This window comes from Pleurodeles waltl, chromosome 4_1 (genome assembly GCF_031143425.1).
Source record: "Pleurodeles waltl isolate 20211129_DDA chromosome 4_1, aPleWal1.hap1.20221129, whole genome shotgun sequence".
NCBI classification, from domain to species: Eukaryota; Metazoa; Chordata; class Amphibia; order Caudata; family Salamandridae; genus Pleurodeles; species Pleurodeles waltl.
The window spans coordinates 851,761,075-851,779,887 of record NC_090442.1 but is presented as its reverse complement, the minus strand read 5'-3'; positions in this window follow the sequence as shown (position 1 = coordinate 851,779,887).

Sequence of the window (18,813 nt, the reverse complement as noted above, 5' to 3'; positions counted from 1 at the left end):
CTGTGGCTTTGCAATCCCCAGGATATGGCAGTGGGCAACCCACCCACTGTAGAGACGTGAGAGACTGTGGCTTTGCACTCCCCAGGATGGAGCAGTGGGCAAACCACCCACTGTAGAGACTTGAGAGACTGTGGCTTTGCACTCCCCAGGATATGGCAGTGGGCAACCCACCCACTGTAGAGACTTGAGAGACTGTGGCTTTGCACTCCCCAGGATTGAACAGTGGGCATTGAGCCCCCTCATGGATCTGGCGTTGTGCACTCATCCGGCTGAGGTGCCCCCCCTTCCCTTCCCCCTGAGGTGCCTGTTCTATTTCTATCTGATGCCCCTGCAGTGTTCTCTCTGTTTTGATCTGGTATCGAGTGTGGGCCTCGCCCATACAATTTGGGCCCAGTGGTCCACGGACTATAAATGGTGTAATACCTGGACTTGTATTATTGGTGTATATATTTGTTTATAGTGTATATATATTTTATAATACTGTATTTTAATAGATTACAATGGTTACAATCATTTCCTTTGGTCTTTGCATTCTTCCGGAGGGCTTGGGGGGTGTAACTATGATGCATAGATATGTATTAGTGTGTGTGTTGTAGTGGGTGAGGGTGGGGGTGGGGTGTTGGCTGTGTGTGTCCCTGTTTTTTACCTCTCCCCTCCCCTATGTCGTAGGTGCAGTACTCACCGCGCTCTTCGCCGCCGACGTTTGTGCTCCTGGTACAGGAGCAGGAAGACTATCGCAGGTACGGTTTGGAGTTCTGGGTCCATGATGTCCTCGTTCCTCGTGGAGTGTGTAGAGGTGAGCGTTTTCCCTTTGAAATTTCTGTTTCCGCCGTGTTTTTATCCGCGGTGAATCCGCCCCGGAAAAGGTGGTCGATTGGCCTGTCATGATACTGTGGGCGGTACATTGTCTTCCGCCTGTCTGTTGGCGGTGACCACCGCGCTGTTTGTTTGTACTGCCGTGGCGGTCGGAGTGTTAAAGTGGCTGTCTTTGTTGGCGGTTTCCGCCACGGTCGTGATTCCAAATTTTTTACTGCCGGCCTGTTGGCGGTCTTACCGCCGCTTTAACACTGACCGCCAGGGTTGTAATGACCACCCAAGTGTTTTTGAAACAAAAAAGCCTTCAGTCTGCTCAGCTTGTCAAAATTTACATTAGAACTAGCAGTATGAGGCCATATGTCTGCTACTTTTGTCTCCTGCATAGGGGGATAAGTACATTCCTGCAACGTCACAATTTTGGAGACCGAATCCAAGTAGGCAATTCTGGCCTGCATACTACAGCAGCTTTCTTTGTTCAGCATCTCATAACTCCCTTTCAAAAGCATCTGGAATGCAGAGCAAATCAAAGGGACAGAAATACCCTTCAGATAACAAGCTAAATTTACTACTGAAGCATTACATGCTCGGTGTAAGGACAGCTGTTTACAAATCATCAAATGGCTCACAGAAGTCTCACATTTGCTGCCGCTAAAAAGGACGTCCTTTATGCCAGTGAAACATTTGTACGTAAAGGGTAGCTCCCACAACTCTTGTATGTAACTATCTCCTAGCCACTGAAATCTGCCTACTAGGATGTGTTTTAAACAAGAGGTAAATTCTAATGTTCAAATGGACACATTAATATCCCTGTGTATTAACCAAACTGAAGATGGTATTTGCAGGCTGCTATAAGCAAGATCTAAAAAAGCATTAAAGCATTAATAAAAGATGGAGATTGTTATAACTATAGTTGATTGCTTCTCTGGTGGATCGAATATATGCCTCATTAAAAATCTTCAGAGCAATTGTTTTCGCAGACCTAGAAGACTGGGGAAGTTACAAATGATATCTTCTATAGTCTCTGGTTTAAAACCACAAAAACAACATGAATCATTGCCCTTTATGCATGGGTTCCAAGTAAGGGTGGGCCGAATGTGCAGAGTTGTACTCTGTGGAATACTGCAGGGTTAAATAAAAACTCCACAGGATTATGCGGAGTTCTGCACACCATCTGTCGCATAGCCACCAAATCTCCAGACCATAAAGAAGCTGCAAAAGACAGAGTGGAGCACAGCAATCATACCGAGGAAATGGCAGAATAAAACATCAAGGCCCATACTTATGAAAAGTTAGCGCAGCCTTAGTGTAATTATTTTTAAGTTTAAGAGGCGCTACCTTAACTCCATATTTATATTTTGACGCTAGACCTGCCTACCATCAAAATATCAAAGTTAGCACCATTTTTAGGAAGCGCCAACCCTCCTTGCGTCATATTATGACAATGATATGCAATGTAGGCGTTCCCTTCCTAAAATTGACGCTACCCCTCCAGCACCATATTTACCCACCATGCTAAAACAACGCACACTAAGGAGGCAGACCTAAAGAATGATGTTAAAGCCGATTAGCGTTAAATTTTAACACCTAGTCAGACCATTAAAGTGCTGTTAGGCACATTTCCATGGGGAAACGCCATGGAGTCACCATGTTGGGCATATAGATTCCCACCCCAACCCCCAGCATCACCACCACCCACACCCAAGGGACACTACAGGAGGAAGGAGCCCATCCCAGGTAAGTTTACGTGTATGTGTGTTGTGTGTCTTGGGCCACTTACATTGGGCCCCCTGGCTGGCACTGGTTTTGTTGGGGTAGTCCTGGGGACACTTGTTCCCTGTGTTGGACATTGGGGTTGTGCTAACGGCTCCTATCAATACTTTGACAGGTGTCAATTTTTGGGCCGCTAGTGGGCAAAAAAATTATGCTAGGCTGAAGAGTGGCAAAATATTTGCCTCTACCCAGTCTAGCATCATTTTAGGCCCACTAGTGCCATTTTTCCTAACGCCATCCTGCAGTGGCTAACGTCTTTTTTTCAGACAATAGCCAGTTCTTAGCGCTATTGTGTGTCTTTTTTAAGAAGATATTGCGCACGGATGGGCGCTCGGGAATGGCATTAGCTTTCGCTATTTTTTTTTACGCACAACTGCGCTAGCGCAGTTGTGCATTATTTTTCATAAATATGGGTCTAAGTCCTTCTCACAGAGTTCTAGTGAAAAACAAGAATGATAACTTTAGTTATTATTGGTTTGTAGGAGGATGGGAAGCCATGTTGCTGGACAAAAGTAACAATGTTGGAATCCTCTGCATTTTTCCATCAGCCTGTCTACCCACAGGGCAGCACATTTAAAAGGCTGTCTACCCTGTGCCCAAATAGAAAGATCCCAGAAACGATAAACGAGCAGCTTACCGAAGCCCTGGCTGACATGCTGTCACGTTTCTACTGTAGTGTTTTTCCAGCACAGCTCAGACGGTTCCTTTCATTTGGGTACATTCAGCGAATAAACCCGTGTGGGAGAAAAGGATGATAATACTGTTTTGTGTGGCCTCTTTGATTCACGCTCAGAGTCATTATAGGAATCACGTGTGGCCCCAACCCACTCCTCTGACCTTGTGATATACTTCCTTGTAGAAAACACTGGTGCACATTTTGAGACGTGCAACCTTTGGAGCCTCATAGCCAATGCAAATCGAATAAGCTCCCATCATGATCACGCTCAATCATAAACCACAGTATAAGCATCACAGAGTCAAGGTCCAAAGGGAAATGGACAAGTGCTCTCTCAGCCAATCCCATGGCATTGTTTTGCTCAACCAATCCAAGGTGACCTTACTTTATTACCACATGGATTTAGAAGACTATTAGCAAGGAAAAAGGGGTGAGCGCTGGGTAAGCTCTGCCACACGCTGGTCGACGGAGTCAGTTGCAAAACTCCGTGCTCCAAGCAGAGCGTGGAATGGGAAAACTTCACAAACTTCACCGACAGAGTGGAGTTTGCTGCCCACCCTTAGCTCCAAGTCCCTTTACTTGATGCAAAGAAATAAATGAATGCCTGAATCACAAATATTTCATTTTTTTAGTTGCCTCTAGGTTAAAATCAAGATATGGTTGTCTTCGGACACAATAGGAACTAAGGCACTCATTTGGACCCTGGCGGTTCGAAGACAGCCAGGGCCGCAGTGTGGGCCTCACTGCCAACAGGCCGGGGGTGAAAAACGCCACATTATGAGTGTGTCGGTTTGGACTCTGTCAAACTGCCACATCTCCGCTGGTACTGGAGGACATCACCTCCAGGTCGGTGGTCCTCTGAAGACTGCTGGCGGTATTATGAGTCACCTTTCCACCAGGGTTTCTGTGGCTGTAGCACCGCCAAGAAAACCCTGGGGGAAAGGCTGTTGGTGATAGGAAATTCCTTTCCTGCTTCTTGCAGATGACTCCACTGACCCCCCTTCAATTACATGAACTCCCACCCCCACTTCCATGACAGCGCCACTCTCCCAGCATACACGCACACACACCCACACGCACCCCACATACATGCATTCACCAACACTTAAATACATTCATTCACCCACACACATACATACATTTGTTCACAAGCACCAACAGACATGCATTCACGCAAACATACCAACACACACTCGCTTCAACAATCACACACTCATTCACACATGCATACACACTTACGTTCACACACACATACATGCACCTACTCACACATACACACACAACAGAGAGGTCAAGTCCGTAAGGTTGTGTTGTGTGATCATTGCTCTAATGCTGTCTAAGTTCAGGGTAAAATTGTTGTAGTTGTTAGATTGCAGGTCCTTATAGATTATCCCCTTTATTGGTAAGGCATTTGAGTTATTACATACACATATATAATTTATTGTTGAAGCATTATGGAAACTAGCCAACAAACTCAGATTTATTTCTAACCCATGTTTGTTAAATGGAGAAGATACTCTTAAGTTGAAGAGCTCCTTAATACCACACATATACATTTTTCAAGTTCATTTAATGTCTTATAGTTAAGTACTGGTAAGGCATATAGTAGCAATGGTATAGGTTTGGTTGTTAGTGCTGTGATTGACTGGATAATTGTTCTCCCTCCATACAACTTTGCGATTCTGCCATTAGCTTTCCAATTGTTATTGTTTCTTGGTTCTTGGAGTATATATGTTTGAGCCAGGAGAGTTTGGTGTTGATGGTAGCTCCCAAGTATTCATATTTATCAAGTTATTCGATTGATGCCTCCCCAAAAGATCAATTTACCAATTTTGCTTTCCTCCCAAATGTAACCACTTTAGTTTTTGAATAGTTCTCTTGGAGCTTATTTTCCAAATTATAGGCTATTATTTGAGACAACTGATATTTCAGACCTATTGGCATTAGGGAAAAAATCCCTATGTCATCTGCGTAGGCCAGATGAGTGATGCGTTGATTATTGAGCTTTGGTGGCAAGCCGTCTTGACCCTCCAAGCAGATTGGGAGATTGAAGACATACACAGAGAACGGTAAGGGTGCCAAATGCATCCTTATTTTAGGCCATTTACAGCTGTCATTATTGTTGATAGTGCATTAGGAGTTTGTTTGATTCTTATCCAGGTGTCATTTTGTAGATGTAATATAAAATGAAGTAGGAATGGGTTGATACCTCAGGTTATCAATTTATGATAGAGCAGTTCTCGGTTAATTTTATTCAAGGGAGAAATGTAATTGATGAAGCAGGCTTAAGTTGAATTCCTGTTAATAGCCTTTTTAGCAAGTATGATCAGTGCCACAGTGTTGTACGAGGTAGAACAGCCTGCATGAAAACCAGTTCCAATTAACAGTATTAACTGGTTGTCATTTGCCTAAGATGTAAGAAGACCTACGAAATATTTAGCAGATAGCTTCCCTTCGCTCTCTAATAATGCTATAAGCTGATACTTTTGAGGACCAGATTTGTGGCCTTTTTTATAAATGGGGTGCATAATTGAGCCTTTCCAGGTCTTGGGTATCAAACCTTGTGAGAGATCATTTGAAAAATGATTATATAATAAAAAGCTCAACCAACAAGGATCTGCTTTTTAACATCCACTGCCAGGCCATCAGGCCTGCTGCCATTGATGATTGTGACATTTTTATTTACTTAATAATTTCTTCTTTAGTAATCTAGGGCAATGTGCTTCTGTAACTTGAACCTAAAATTGAGAACATTGTACAGCATGATTATAACACATTGATGTTGAATACCTAGGAGTCACTAGTAATAAAATAATCATTGGTGGTTCTGTAAGAACCTATCCCTTGGCTAATTACTCTCCAGAATTCTGTCCAAGCATCTTCTTGATTTCTCTTCACTGCGTCCCGTATACTTGTCCTCATTTTTTAGTATGGCTGATTTACAGTCAGTAGAAGACAGACTTTTTTTAATTCTTTTAAAAAACAAATCTGTTAGTTATTATAGGATTTGTTTGTTTCTTTAAGAGAGCAGTGTTATTGTTTTTCATTGGGAGTGCTAAGTCCATTGTCAAGTTGCATAACACTATAGTTAGTAATTGTACCCAATCTGAAATTCAGCTGCTACACGGGATGAACCATCTAACATATTCTTGATGAAATCTAGTTCACAAAGGTTCTTTAGTTTACACATAAAACCGGGGGTCTCTTAAAGTTTACAATTTATTACGGTAAGTTAATCAATAATTGAGTGTGGAGTTGTTTCAGAACACAAAGGTTTAAGGTTACGTGATACTGCTTGAGGCTCATGTCGCATTTGGATTTCAAAGTTTTTTGTAAAAGCTGAATTTACTGCAATGGACGAATGTGTAGTCAAGGATGTTAGTTTCTGTTGCTAACTGAAATATATTCTTGGTTGGTTGATTAGTCACAAATCTTCCATTTGGGTACCAATACCCAAGTTCTGTCACAAAGTTAACAGTGAAATTACTCATTTGTATAGATTTGTTTTAGAAGTTTCTGTTGCCCATGTGAGATGAGACTGAATATGAAAAAACACATCAGATGAATCTTCTGGTTGGTCACTTACATTGATGGAAAATAAATATTGATTGGAGTCTCCTGTTAATATAATCAAATATTGAGCAGGAGAGTCGGGAAACTGTGCAGTTGATCCAGAATAGACAGATACTTGGCCTTAGTTCTTAATAAAATGGGGGGAATGTATATATTTATTAATAATATAATTGTTTGCAGGTAGCAGCCCTCTAACACTTCAATCAGAAAATGTTTTGATTTTTAGTCAACTGTTGAAGATTTAATTATTAATTTATTACTAATTAGGGTTATAAGACCTCCACTCGGTTGGCCTAAATGATTTTTTGTAGCAAATACTTCATGTATGGTGAAAGTTGGTAGATTGAAAGGCGTGATTTTCCCTGATTCCTGAAAAAAGATCAAATGGTAATTATTTAAAACACCTAGTTACATTTTCACAAATGCCTGAAATTATCTGTCTACACCAGTATTATTCCATGAGCAAATTGTTAGTTATGAAACTTCATTTTCCATGTGAGGCTCATGTGAGGTAGGAACAATGAGAACAATTAGTGACAAGCCTAAAATAGGGGTTGACCAATGATGGTGTTGGTATGGTTATAAAGACTCATCAATTTCGAAGTTTGTGTAGTCATTAATGTTTTCTTGGCCTTTCATATTCCTGATCCTCTGTTACGTTAATCAACTTGAAGAGTTAGTTGGTTAGCTCGTTTTAAGAATGTATGGATATTTAGATTTAGTAACTAAATAAAGAATAATACTCTCTGTGTTAAATCTGGTCTCCCTGCCCATATTTTTGGAGAAGTCATACTGGCGTCCCACTAGGTTGTAGTGACGTCACATAAATATTCTTGGTTATAATTGAAGCAAAGACTTTTAGGACGATTGAATTTATAGTTCAATATTTTCAAGATGTTCTGACCATTTAATATTTCGTGCAGGCTTTCAGATGTATACATTGGACAATAATCCAGTTCTACGATTCCTTTGCTGTCTTTATGATCATTTTGTTGAGTTCCAAATGGTTGTATGTTGTTGCTGGAATTATTTACCACACCCAAAGTCTGGAGATCTGATACATGGGGATTAATGCTTCTAGGCTGAGAGATTGGATGTACATTTCTCTGCGTAATCTCTTTCAGATGTTGATGAGGCATTAGCCTAAAATTAGAATGGTCAGTCACATCTGTTGTATGGAGTAATAACTTTTCCAGTTGATTGGACACTAGGCATCTGATTGAAAGCAGCAAGCCTATTTACCAGAAAGCTAAAACCCTCAGCAATCTTCTCTAGTATATCTAAGGTATCAGTTTGTTGTATTAATGAGGTGGCCGGCTGTTCGGCATGAGTCGTGACTGATTGTGTCTCAGGTTGCAGCTACTTCACTGAAGGTTGGAGCTGTCAGCTTTTGCACTAATTGAAGTGACCTGATTTGGAGTGGGTGGCTCAGTTGTGTGTGCACAGGGGCTGTACATAGGGTAATTTCTGGTGGGTAGCATAGAAGTTTCATTTGATTCTTGGCTGGCTCTTTGAGTTGTCGGTTTTTAATTGTTTGTTTAATTTCTTCAGCCGAGGTATGCTGATGCAAGCTTGAAATCTATCAATTTCGTCTCCACTAGTTAAAGCTGGATGGGAATCAGTATTAGTCACACATGTAATTGTAATTGAAATTTCATTTATATGGGGCTTACTACCCCTGATGACGCATCAGAGTGCTTTTTGGCAAATAGCCTTCTACTATGAAACCCAAAACAATTAGTGGTGGATTAGTATAGGGAAGTATAGGTATAGCATTAGTTAAGTAAGTTAGTTAAGGATGAGTCAAAGGAGAGATACATGAGGGGAAATTTAGTAGGGTCGTTTGGGAGATCACAGTAGTAAACTGAGGAGGGAAGAGTCTAGAAAGGGGTATCTTGAAGATCAAAGTAGTAACATGAGGTTTGGGATGACTTAGATAGTAGAGCTAGAGGATAGACTGAGTGAGCATAGGGTGAGCATAGTAGTGCATTGGAGAGAGTCTTTTTTAATATATATATAGATACATGATTACATAGAAAGGGAATAAATGTATAAGGAAGATACATTTTCAGATTTAAAGTTGTATTGTTATACACAGACTTTCACGTGTTGCAGTACTTGAAGGTAATTTATGTAGGTACTTTGGAAGGCTTGACAGTCAAATGTCTAGACTGATCATCTCAAGATCACATGTTGTGGTAATAGTCCAGATTAGAGTTTCTTGGTTGCTGTTGTTCTATAATCGTGCAAATTGCAGAGGTCATAGTTGACTCATGATGCATTGAAGGTTGAATGAATTTTGGATGGTGATTGATTTGATTAGACAAGAGATGCAATAAATCTACAATATCATCAATTTGGGTGAGGCAGGAAGCTTCTATCCAGGTCGGGAATTTCTCTATTCAATTGATCAATTTGAAGTCCTCATACATGTTTTTCATGCCTCAATTTACATTTTTCAAAAGTGTAAGTTGTTCTGAAAGTAGAGATGATTGGGATGTGAATATATCCTGCATCTGGGATAGAGTAGAACTGATTGCACCCATAGCTGTCAGTGCTGGACAGGTCAGGGGAGTTAGTTCTACAGTGGAATTACTTAATGATGTGTATTCTGGCTGGATTTGAGGTCTATAATTGCACTGGATCAAGATGATGAAATTAAACCATAGAGCTCTGATAACAATGCTGAGTATCCAATGAACTAGCCAAACTCTGATCCATCTGGGAATTTTGTTCAGCGCCTGAGGTGTCTATTCTTCTGTAAATGGAATCAGATTAACTAATTTACTGTTCTGAATTCTACATACAGTAACGACAGTCAGTAATACATTAATTTCAGTTGCAGTAAAAATAACAGAGGAAGGTGGTGATCCCACAAACTTTTTAGGAGCTCCATCACTAAATTGTTTTAAGATAGTGTTAGAGTGATGTATTTCTGATGTTGATTTTGGGTTTGAACTAGAGTTGATACACTTGTATATAGTTTCCTGGGTTCGTTTTTGCAGTGGTCAGGGTCAAAGATCTAGCCCAAGTCCGAGAACTAGGGTGGTCTGCTGTTATAATATTATGATGGAGCAAATGTGTGTTTTAAGTACGGGTTTGAACTCCACTTTTCCTTCTGTACTTACGTTTCTAATTGTTAAATGTGTCCAAGAAGTTGGGGCTCTATTATCAGTACCCCATAATTCTCCTGGCTGTGGCTGTTCTTGAGGCATCGAGATTGCACAGAGAAGACCTAAAGACTGTAATGGTACTGCTTTTGCAGTTGGGCCTCAAAGATCTGGCAATTTACATGAATTGGTTTCCTTTATGCCACTTATCAGGGCTGCCAATGGATAGATTAGAGTTCAGCTTGTAGTAAGAACAATTCTAGCCTAGCCTCTGTAAGATTCAACTAGGTTTGGAGAAAGGTTCTGGTGTTGAGTATAAGTCAAGTGGGTGGCTACAAGGAATAAGCAACTATACACAGCTTCACTAAACCTACAAAGCAATCACCCAGGTACACAAAAACACAATATTATCTTATCATAGACAAAATTACACTCAATGCGCAAGTGTTGAGTCAATATGCTAATTGCCAGCCACAGCTGAGGTCCTGAGGGTTCCTTAGGAATCCTTGTAAACATTTCTTCTAGGTCTCTTCCTTTCAGGATCTACTATGGAGGGTGTATAGTACAAAGTGAACCAAGAAACATTTGACACCAGTTACCAAGTTATTGAAAGTAATGTTGGCTGCTTACCTCCTCCCTGATCTTAGCCCTGCTGCCTCCACCCACAAGCAGGAGCTCTCTCTTTCTACTCTGCAGGGGTCTTTTAGGGGACTAAACGAAGGGACCAAAGAGTCAGGGTCCATGGACCAGGGACCAAGAGGTACCCCCCTGCCCCAAGCCTGAACTCACATATCTCATAATGTAAAGTCGGTCACAGATATGTAATGGGCTATGAGGCAGTGCCCCTATCCTTTGGCTTGCACCTTCCTCTAGCTCACTGCAACCCTTTAATTTATCCTGCAGTTTAAAGGGGGCTGCTAAAATAAGCTGCAGGAACAGGTGGCCCTGTTTTCCGAACGCGGTCAGTCACCACAAGGAGCTCCTCAGGGAATTCATAGGTTCTGAGACTTCCAAGTCTTGGTTCCAAGGTTCCAGGAGACTGCTATCAGCAATCCAAAGCCAAATGCTGTGGTCAGTTGGCCTGTAGGCAGGAAGGAGCATGGCTCATGGGTGGGGGGGGGCTCTAATAGCACCTGAACACACCAACATGAAGTTGGTCACTTCTGGGGTCCTGTGTTCAAGATACGCATGTCCTGTTTTTCTTCAGTTTCCTCAGATAGCATGGAAGTTCTGATTCTTTATAGGTCCTAGGGTTTTCTGAGGAGGGTAGTGGTGATGTCACATTTATGCTAAACCTGGATGGTGAAACTCCTGGCCACTACTTAGTTAATAGGGTAAATGTTCCCAGGGGTGACCCTACTCTCTTTTGCAGAACATCTTCTATATTTGACTGTAAACTATCCCACAGTGTCTCTTTTGCCCCTTTCTACATAAAACCCAAATGCAAGAACGTTTCTTTTCCCGCTCAGAGTTAAGGGTGCTCACCCTGATATGTGGCTATTATAATGGGCAAACCCTACCCTTGTGGTCACTACAAACAAGTTTTGGAGCAGGTCCCCACTTCCACTGGGTTTGGAGGCAAACTGACTAGCAGGATAAAAGGGGGGCAAGCCGAGGAGTGACTTAAATCTGCCAGTGACAGGGTAGACATGCTGCAAAGCTCAAGAATGGGCTCGACATAGCCGCCCCAGGCCACCCTGCTCAAGAAAGAAAAACACCTGCCAATACCCAAGCCCTTTATCCAATGTCTGTGAGCAATCCACATCTCACCACAGGGGAGACATCAGAAGTCAGGTGGCACTGGACACTGGCAGAAAGGCCGCTTTTGGATTAGGCAGGAAAATGGCAACTTTCTAAAAGTGTAATTTCCAAAATAATAATAACAAATCCAACTTGACAATTAAGTTGGATTTATAATTACTATTAACATGAGCCCTTGAACCATTTTTCTAGCTGCTCACAAAATGAAATTAAGCACTACAAGTTATTAGAATATAATCCAGTGTTATCCTATGGGAGAACCAGCCTTGCCACAGTCATAAATGGATTTATTGATTTATCGCTGTCAGTGCTTGTAAAACATATAGTATACATATCCTACTTTTTAAATGCCATGTATCCTGCCCTGTCCACCTTAGGAGTGATTTATAACAATTAAAAAGGAAGGTTTATGCCTTAGGCCTGGCAAAAAGGTTTGGTCTGCCATGTTGGAATGGCAGTGTACACCTGCCCACTCAGGCTGCACTGGCAGGCCTGGAGATGAAGTTGACAGTCCTACTTTAGAGGATGGGACGATGAGTGCTGCAACCTACAAGTAGTATCTATGTTACAGGCTTGACTACAGGTAGTGACAAGTATTAGGAGCTTATATGAAAATTACATGTGCTAATTAGGTAAAGGTCAACAAAAACAAGTTCAACCAAAGAAGGCAAAAATCTGGGGTAATACCATGCAAAAGATAATCACTTACAGCCGTTGTAATCACTAATTTAGGAGAATACATATTTGAAAGACACACTACAAAATGTTGTGGATGACACCTAAAAACAATGTTTTTGCCTGTTGTGGTTATCCCCGCCACAACAAAACAGCCTTAAAGTCATGATTCTTTCATTTTGAGTCTGACTGTAAGCATGTAATACTTGCTGTGTTACCGATATCGATAAAGAGAAATTTAAAATAACCATTAATATGTTTATTACTCCAGTTTAACAATGTTTGCTTGTATGTAGTAATCAATAGATTGAGATGAATATGTTCTGTATGTGGAATCAATATAATTATTATTGTTGTACATAGAGTACCAACTAAATATTCTATAACATTATAGCACCACTTCCAATTGTTCCATCTCATGGAATGTTTCCATTCTATATTCTATCTTGACTTCTTGCTGCAAAAAAGCAGGGTGCCGGACTTAGGACTCATAATCAATTGTTCATTTTTAGAAAAAGGGGTGATAACCCATAACCCAGAGACCTGGGTATACCGTGAATTTAAGGCACAAGTGGTGTACAAGGAGGAAGTATAGACCTGTATTTCTTCAGCAAAAGCTTTTTAAGTGACCATTCTCACAAATGACGTTTACTTGTATATTCAATGTAATTTATTCATATTTTAACAAATCAGTCTCAAAATCACTTAACAGCTAATATTGTAAAAAGGTGCTCCTATGTGGCGATTGCGCTGTGCAGAGTGACAAGGTGAGTAAAAGGTGCAATGGTGCTATACACAATAATATATACATGTAACTGAAAGGGATGATCTCATGTTTTCAGAGATGCTCACATTCACATTCAAACTTAAAAACAGTCCACATTAGAAATGTTGCTGATGCTTTGACCCCAAATGGCAAGTTAATCAGAAAAGGGTCATCAGTAGGACAGAAAATTTGAAGGGGACAACTTAAAATAAATAAAACATCATATATAAGAGTCCTAAGCAGTTATGTCACGTGTACTAAATATCAACCAAAAATCGTGTGTAACATCCCAGCGGAAGTTATAATAATCATCCCATCTCCAGACTACGTCAAACTTCCAGTCAATACTAAAAAGTGCAAGAGAATACTCTGTTGTATGACCCTCATTCCACCAATTGTATCATTTCAAATTTCTCAGGTTAAATCTAACTGAAAGCACAGGGAAGAATTCCTCTCGACATTCATGCCCCAGTATCCCAAATTGTGTCTGTACAATCTGTGAAAGGTAAGGAGTTTGATAGAAATAGACGTACATTTCTTTAATTCAAAAGCCAAGAATAGTGAATTCACGTGAGGATCCATGCTCCCTTTAAGGGATCAATTACACAACTCAGCCACACTGGGTCAATATGAGAGTGTAAAGGAACTGTTCGAATCACTCACTAGAAAGCCTCTAGTTAATATAAAATGCTCCACCTTCCTTTCATTAAAAAAACATCTGGGACAGCTATTGACTGAAACAAACACACATAATTTAGACCGACTTTAAAAACATAATTGAACCCCAACTGATTCGTATTCAGGACTCACTTATGCTGAGTCCAATCAATTGATCAATTTGCAGTTTGTTACTCTCCGCTCTTACAGCTGAGGTTGTGCCATCTTGGCCCACCCATAGTCCTGCTGCTTGTATCTGCCACTCTGTGTGCAGCTTGAGCATCCCTACCTCTGCTAGGTACCTGTCAGGAGGAGGGTGTCCTTCCACTGGGGATGTAGGCATGAGTGTCAATGAGCAAATAGGGGTATAAGTATGGCTTCATCCTGCCGTGCCCGAGAGAAGGACAGACTGCTGCATCTTGCGGCCGGGTGTTAGCCAGCACTGTTGCTCCTGTACACCTTTCTGTACTGCAGACGGGCTATCCCCACTTTGTGAGGCACTATGGACCAGACACAGAATCAAGCAATGCCATCAGAGGTCAGTCACCCGTGGTTCTGCAGTGGCCGTCGCTCGCCTTGCTCATCATTGGATGCAACAGCAGTTAACACAGAAACGGAGTAAGATTTAAACTACAAACTCAAAAACAGCATAATGACTTGCCAAATCATTATCCCCCTATTTTAAGGACATCAACTGTGTGAAAGTTTACTATGAAACTGATTTCCCTCCCCGGCGATATGAATGCATGAAACACTTTTGAAACTCAAGGAAATTCAAGGATAAAAGTTACAAAATCAGATTTGGACTAACTCTCAGCCCTAATCCTCCTGCATTTAAAGAAAACTATCCGTAGATATCAAATATTGATGGTTTCTACCTTCAACAGTTCTCCATAGCCCGGTCCAGGCCAAGAAGGTCATAGAATAGAGTGTGTTGTTAGTAACACCTTGATCCTTAAAAAGATCATAGGGAAGGAAAGAAAAATAATCTTTGAGAAAGGCTGTAGGCCCCCCACAAAATACAATGTAAGTCTTTCAGTTAATATTCACTGACTTTACTAATTTTTTTCCTACCAGACCAATTATAAGGTCTGGGCATCTGGAAACTACGGTCTCCCCATTGATCAAATACAGGGAAAAAAAGACGCCTGAAAGACAAATTATTGGGGCTCTTGGAGATGTACAAAAATAACACAGAATGCAAAGTAAATACCCCTTCAGCTTCTACAGCATTGTTGAAATATTTGTAAAAGACACTGAGGCCCATATTTATACTTTTGTAGCACCGCATTTGCGTAATTTTTTTACGTAAACGCAGTGCAAACTTACAAAATATAATTGTATTTTGTACGTTTGCGCCACTTTTGTGTTACAAAATGATGCAAATGTGGTGCTAAAAAAGTATAATTATGGGCCTGAATCTCACTGGGGAAACAGAACAATTTCACCGTAAACATGATTAAAAAATGGAGTCTAATCTGAGTCAAAGGGATGAAGCACCAAACTCGGACAAAGTCACAAATTCAGGCCAACTGCAATGGAGCGCGGGCCAGCAACAGAGACTAAGGGCCAGATGTAGCAAAAAACAATTTTGCGAGTTGCAAATTGCAAGTCATACCGACTCGCAATTTGCAAAATTGTATGCAGAAAGGTGTCTCAGACACCTTCTGCGACTCGCTATGGGGTCGCAAAGGCCCACCTCATGAATATTAATGAGGTGGGTCGCATTTTGCGACCCCATAGCGAGTCCATGCATTCACAGGGATGGTGGCCTGCTGAAGACAGCAGACCTCCATGTCTGTGACTGCTTTTTTAATAAAGCAGTTTTTTTTGTTGAATTGCAGCCCGTTTTCCTTAAAGGAAAACGAGTTGCAATTCAAAAAAATAATGAAACCATTTGGTTTCATTTTTTCAGAGTAGGCAGTGGTCTATTGGACCACTGCCTGCTCTGAAAAAATATTTTCAGCGACATTCACAAAGGGGAAGGGGTCCCCTGGGGACCCCTTCCCGTTTGCGAATGAGTTACCTCCCACTTCAAGTGGGTGTTAACTGCGAGTTGGTTTGCGACCGCTTTCGCGGTCACAAAGCAACTCAGCATCGCGGTGCGAATCCCAAATAGGAAGGAAACATCCCTTCCTATTTGCGAGTCGCATCCTCAAATTGCGAGTCGGTACCGACTTGCAATTTGAGGATGAGCATCACGATGGCCGTTTTGCATGTCGCAAACTGCGTTTTTCGCAGTTTGCGACATGCAAACCGGTTGCTACATCTGGCCCTAAGTTAGGCTCACTTAACAAAGAATTCCTGGTTCGCGGAACTTTGCAAAGATCTGCGTTGAAGATGTGTCATGGAGCCAAAGTAATAGGTAGGTTCTGAGATGCGGTGAGACTGTGGTGCGAGGTCCTGCGCTGTTGTTGAGAATCCGTCAACCAGGGCTTGCGATGCGAAGCCCAGAGTCGAGGATGCACTGCGCAACTGGTGCTATGCATTGGTTCTAAGGAGGTGTGAGGTTACGATGTGGAGTCCGGCATCATCGCTGAGGCTGCCATTGATGAGGGATGCAAGGGCCTGCACTGAGGATGCATCAAGCAGAGGTGGTTCTGACGTGGCGACGGGCTGCAATGCGTCTGTTCTGCTTAGGGTTGCACTGCACAGCAGAGGAGATGTGTCAGTTCTGCTGGATCCAAAGAGGCTGGCAGAGCACCTTAGACCCTCTTCCAGGGGTCCAGGATTGAGGTGACACCTACTGACAGGGTAGGCTCACAGATAGCAGAATCCAGGTGCTGGGTCAAGGTTGTTGGAGCCTATTGTCCCTGAGGCTCAAGTCTAGAGGCCAGCCAATTAGCCCTTGGAGTCATTCTGGGGTCCTGGGTTCAAGAGATGCAAGTCCAATCCTTCTTAACCTGACAGAAGGGCAGCAGGCAGCAGGTCAGCAAAGCAGTAGTTCAGAAAAGGAGGAGTCTGGCAGATTAGCAGTGTTTCAGCACCTCAGCAGTCGCACTTTCGAGCACCGCATTCACAGGTCCAAAAGTGTACTGAAGAATGGGTGTCCAAGGCCTGACATTTATTCCCAGTTGGGCCTTTGAAGTGGGGGAGAAGCTTCTAGATGTTTCCTTTTGAAAGTCCTCAGATGCCCTGCCTTCCCTCTCCTGGCTCCAGACTAACTACAGGAGGTAGACAGCCCTTTGTGTGGAGGCTGGACACAACCTGTTCAAATTTAAATGGAGCTCTGCCAGCTCCTCCCTCACATCATGCCAGCCATGGCCCATCCGGGCACACCTAACTCCCTATTGTGGGTGGCTATCTAGGACGAACACACGAAGCTCAACTATCAGCGACATCCCATCATGTTACCCAGGTTCAGGCTACTGGCACTAAACGATAAGGCAAGAAAATTTTAACTTTCTAAAAGGTGCGTTTTCAAAATTGTAATTAAAAATCTGACTTCACCATAAGTTAGTATTTTTCATTATGGTTCCAAAGACATCCAACATGAAATGATAACCTGCTCCCATTTGGAAATTACAGCTTATTATATATAATAAGGAAACTCTAATGTTAGTTTAAGGGATAGGCAGGCCTTGCAGCAGGGAAAAATGAATGTAACATTTTTTCACTACCAGGACATGTAAAACTCAAAAGTACATGCTCAGCTTTTTAAATGCACTGCACCTTGTCCTCTGGGCTTTTCAGGGCCTACCCAAGAGGTGACTTTTATGTACAGAAAAGGAAGGTTTGGGCCTGGAAAAAGGTTTTGTTTGCCAAATTGAAATGAGATTTTTACATCTGCACATACAGGCTGCAATCACAGGCCTGACATGCTTAAAGGGCTACTCAATAAAACAGAATACATTTACATAGCCAAAAAACGTTGCAGGAACATGAATTCAATACTCTAAGAGGAATAGGTCCAGATCACAATTTATTATCAGGGCAAACTACCCCTATGGCCCAAGACATTATACAAAAGCAGAAATAAATGCGGACAGCTTTTATGCCATACAAAACTTTCAATTATTGAATTTATTTCACATTTGAGTACACATGCTTAATTGACTCAGACCAAAAAAACATGGTTACAAATTCTTATCCTAACTATAACTTCATGTAACTTCGATATACTAAACCCGAGGTAACAGCCTTAAACCTATGGGAGTAGCAAAAACGTTAGCATGTCCAACTTTGCCTCACAGAACATGACATTAATAGAATTTCATCCCCTAGTTAATTAAAAATCAGGTGGAGCAATTTTAGTAACATGGGCATTGTGCAAGGGAGCAAACCAAGTCCTTTTAGCAAAACAGCCTTTGGGCAATATGCATTACTGCACTTTATAACTCCTCAAGTCCAAAAATTCGGCTTCCTTCTTCAAGAAAAAAAATTACCTATCCTTCATCCATAAAACCAGCAGGAAGAAACAGAGTGAAGCCATATTCATTGGGACTCTAGTATTAAAAGGGGCATCCAGCCCTGCAAACTTAAACACTACTGAGAGACCAAGACTAATGATCCACTTCGGTCCAGCAACCAGAAGCCAGTGTAATTTCAAAGATACAATTAGAAAGCAGAAAATTGGCTCAGGTTGCCTACCTACAACCCTAGAAAATCCTATCAAAGTTGGAAAAAATGGTTTATGTCAATTTCCATCATGAAGACTCTAGGTTTGCTTGTAACATGTAGGGGGGTTGTCTTGCATGCAGATGAAACTGATTTGTAATTTTGAGAAACATCTGACACCTTGCCTTTTCAAGAAAGTTGGTAGGAATCAGCCTTCTCTTTGATAGGGTTTGTTGGATATCATTTGCATGTAATTCAATCTTTTGGGAGAGGATGCCCTAGGGGAGGGCTGTCAATATACATAGCATCATGTCTTCATCTAGACATCAGTCAGTTGAAAATTGACGACTGGGGTTGCTGGGGATTATAATACAAAACTAAACTAAACAGCTCAGGTCAGGCTAATAACATACTATTGTTAAACACCTATTTAAATCCGACAAACCACACAG